This window comes from Rhagoletis pomonella, unplaced genomic scaffold, assembly GCF_013731165.1.
Source record: "Rhagoletis pomonella isolate Grant_MI unplaced genomic scaffold, Rhpom_1.0 Rhpom_scaffold_00011, whole genome shotgun sequence".
Classification (NCBI taxonomy): domain Eukaryota; kingdom Metazoa; phylum Arthropoda; class Insecta; order Diptera; family Tephritidae; genus Rhagoletis; species Rhagoletis pomonella.
In genome coordinates this window covers 30556701-30561136 of record NW_023458565.1, presented here as the reverse complement: position 1 = coordinate 30561136, position 4436 = coordinate 30556701, and positions in this window count along the sequence as shown.

Here is a 4436-nt window from a genome sequence, read left to right as displayed (position 1 = left end):
TGTTAAGAATTGTTGCACCCATCAATTTTGAAAAAATTAGCTTTAATATTTACTGATTTATCGGGGATTTCGTATTTTTCTAAATTACCGTTATATGGGATGTGGGCGTGGTTATTGTCCGATTTTAAAAGTTTTCGGCCATTTGGTATTTTGTACCAGGACCAACAACTGTGCCAAGTTTGGAAGGAATTGGTGCAGCGGTTACCATGCATGTAACCATAAGTGGGCGTGACAGTCACCGCTTAATCGATTTCTCTTTTCGTTCTGATCATTTATGTATACATTTGTCTATATCTATCTCGATTCGTTTTGCCTGTTACAAACAACCGTTATGTGAACAAAGTTATAATACCTTGTGCACAAGTGCGCTCGGGTATAAAAATTAATGCATTAATTTTTGAAATTCAATGTTAATGAAAATTTAAATGCATTAATCCCGAAAAATAATACTAATGAATTTTTTTATGCATTAACATTAGAATGTTTAAATTAATGCTATTGCAATAATTTATTGCATTAACAGTACAAAAAGCATTAAAAACCCACGCTTATGTAGACGTAATTGTGAGAAACCTGGAAAATGGAGAAATGTATGTAGTATGGACTGACACTTTTAGGATTAACTGAGAATATTTAAAGTTTCCAACACTTACCCTCCCACTGCAGCGTACATAGCGAAGGTTCGACTGTTTGCATTGTAATGATACCGTAAAGTGGTATATCGTTTTGCGCTTTCATAGCAGGCGCACGTATGTGGGGTAGAAAGTGTAAGGTTTCCGATATCTGGAATGATAGATGAGAAATGAAAATTGCGAATTGAATATAAATCGTGAGAAACGACAGTATGTTTCCGAATGAGAATGGCTTATAGAATACCAGTTTTACACGGTGCTAGAAGTTTTTTACCTAAGTATGTGAAAACAGAGGCACTATTGGGATACCCATGGCAACTTGAAAATTAGAACTCCGAAATAGCATGATCCAAAAGGCCAGCTGGTCATAACTAGTTGATGGCACTTGTAGAACAACCAGGCTACTTTGGTCACAAGAGAGGGTATTGTGATGGTCACGGCTTGTGTAACCGGTCATTGGCAATTTGGCAGGCACTCTTCAAGACTGGGAATATACTCCCTTCGAATATTGCAGCAGTTGCAGAAATGAGTAAGAGGAAGAAACCGTAGGGCACTTCTTCTGTAGTTGCCCAACTTTGGCCAAAAGGAGAGCAGGCTTTTTAGGTATGACCTTCTTTAGCTCTCTTACGGAATTATCAAGCGTAGCAATAAAAGCAATCATACGCTTTATAAGAGCATCAAAATAGTTCTCTGAAGAATAGTCACCGAGGTTCCCGTGTTCTGCAGTGGTACCACAATGGACCTTCAAAAGGTGTAAGTGAGTTGGTCCCTTGAACCGACTGCCACTTCAACCTACCCTAACTTAACCTACAAGTTTTTATACCCGAGCGCACTTGTGCACAAGGGTATTATAACTTTGTTCACATAACGGTTGTTTGTAACAGGCAAAACGAATCGAGATAGATATAGACAAATGTATACATAAATGATCAGAATGAAAAGAGAAATCGATTAAGCGGTGACTGTCTGTCCGTCCGTCCGTCCGTCCGTCCGTCTGTGCACACGATAACTCGAGTAAAAATTGAGATATCTTAACGAAACTTGGTACGTGAACTTCTTTTGGGCGTAGGACGGATGGTATTGAAAATGGGCGAAATCGGACAATAACCACGCCTACCTCCCATATAACGGTAATTTAAAAAAATACGAAAACTGCGATATTTTAGTAACTACTGAAGATAATTCACTCAAAATTGATATTTGCAATGAGTTTTAGACGAAAAATAAGAATATTACAAAATTTTGGCAAATGGGCGTAGCCACGCCCACTTATGGTTACATGTGTATATCTTGGTAACCGCTACACCAATTTCTTCCAAACTTGGCACAGTTGTTGGTCCTGGTACAGTATACCAAATGACCAATGGCCAAATTTCTAAAATCGGACAATAACCACGCCCACGTCCCATATAACGGTAATTTCGAGAAATACAAAATCTTCGATAAATCAGTAAATATTGAAGCTAATTTATTCAAAATTGATGGTTGCAACAATTCTTTACCAAGAAATACGTTTATGACAAAATTTTGGAAAATGGGCGTAGCACCGCCCACTTGTGATCACATATATGTATCTCGCTAACCGTTCTAGCAATTTGTACCAAGCTCGGTATGGTTATTGTGCTTCCACATAAAAGCAAACCGTTGAAAATTGTTGAAATCGGACTAAAATTGAGGCCGCTTTTCATATAACGGTAAATTTCAGAAATGCTTGAAATTTCAATATTTCGAAATTTAAGGACGCTAATTTACACCCCGGCTTATCATGTAGCGGTAGCTTTCGGAAAGGTGGAAAACATATATTTAATACTTGCGCCGGGTATTTAATGTTCGGCTCCGCCCGAACTTAGACTTTCTTACTTGTTATTTCTTACAAAAGCGCACCGAAGCAATTAAGTTCTGCCTAGAGACTTAAATTTATACATGTGAACTAGGCCGTACCAGAAAAAAAGGTTCGCCGTATACCACTGAGTCTAAAGCATTTTTGCAAGGAAATTTAAAATTTTTTTTGTTTTGTGGCCGAACGTGCGTGTCGCATTTTTAAATTTTTCGCCATATCTCCCGCATTTACAGCCGGTTGTCTGTTCCAAAGATCATTGAAGTCGTGTTAAGTGATAAGTAGAGTAATGGGATTTTTTTTTCTTGCAGTGCAATGCTCTTCAATTTTTTAACAAAAACTTAGATTTCAATTGCAAAGATGACGCTAAAATTTGGGTTATAATTTTTCAACGTCACGCTTGGTGATTGAATTTATCTGACAAAAATATGATTTCTATGAACTTATGTTTGTATGTAGAGCTTAAAATTCATTTGAATTTTAGAAACCAGTTCGAGCGTCTAAAATAAATAAAGGCGGAAAATATTTGGAACAGAGCGATTACATCGAAGGCTTCTTAGAGGAAAAACGTTCTCTGCTCACCACGAAGCTCCTCAAGCGACTGGAAAAAGTGCTTGAACCTTATACGGTATTTACATGAGGCGAATTTACAGGCAACTTTTAGTTGAAAGCAAAAATCGCCTAGTGTTAATGGCCTTTCAACTAATCGTCTCTTAAATTACCTGGAAAATCGCCTCATGTGAACACCGTTTTTGAAGTGAAACTTCTTAATCGAGTTCGGAGATGGTTGCGTTAAATATTTAACACCAAGCCATAAAATCTGTATCGTTCGTTCGATTTTCAAAAATGAGGTGTCACACGAAAGGCCTTGTCCTTCGGGTGTGTAACATAGCTTTAGTTCCATGAAAGGAGTTGCCACATGTTAGATAAACGAATTCAAAATTTCCCTGCCGCAGAGGGTTGCGTTAAATATTTAACACCAAGCCATAAAATCTGTATCGTTCGTTCGATTTTCAAAAATGAGGTGTCACATGAAAGGCCTTGTCCTTCGGGTGTGCAACATAGATTTAGTTCCATGAAAGGAGTTGCCACATGTTAGAAAATCGAATTCAAAATTTCTCTGCCGCAGAGGGTTGCGTTAAATATTTAACACCAAGCCATAAAATCTGTATCGTTCGTTCGATTTTCAAAAATGAGGTGTCACATGAACGGCCTTGTCCTTCGGGTGTGCAAAATAGATTTAGTTCCATGAAAGGAGTTGCCACATGTTAGAAAATCGAACTCAAATATTCTCTGCCGCAGAGGGTTTCGTTAAATATTTAACACCAAGTCATAAAATCTGTATCGTTCGTTCGATTTTCAAACGTGATTTTCAAACGTGAGGCTTGACCTGACGATGTGCAATATAGTTTTAGTTGTTTAAAGGGTTGCCATATAAACGAAAATCAAATTCAAATTATTTATTAAGTTAAATGAATTATCCCAATATGGGTATTAAAAGAAATGGTATTGAATAAACTGTATTTTTTAGCTAAATGTAGGAGGGTTGCCACCTGTTTAAAAAGTAAAATTTAGTTAAATTATAAAAAAGTCTTATGCATAAAATACTATACAGTAAGCGTGAAAAGAAAGGGCTTAAAGAAACACAATTAAAATATTTTTGAGGTGCTTGAAGACGGTGACCACCTGTTTAAAAAGTTATTGAAGTGAATTTTATTATTACAGCTCCGCTATGTATAGTATATGGCGGGTATAGAAAACGAGTAGCTGCGTTAAACACCAATTGGGCGGGGAAAGACTAATGCAAAGACAATATAGACAAAAACAAAGATAACGATGAAGATGAAGATGAAGATGAAGATGAAGATGAAGATGAAGATGAAGATGAAGATGAAGATGAAGATAAAGATGAAGATGAAGATGAAGATGAAATTGAAGATGAAGATGAAGATGAAGATGAAGATGAA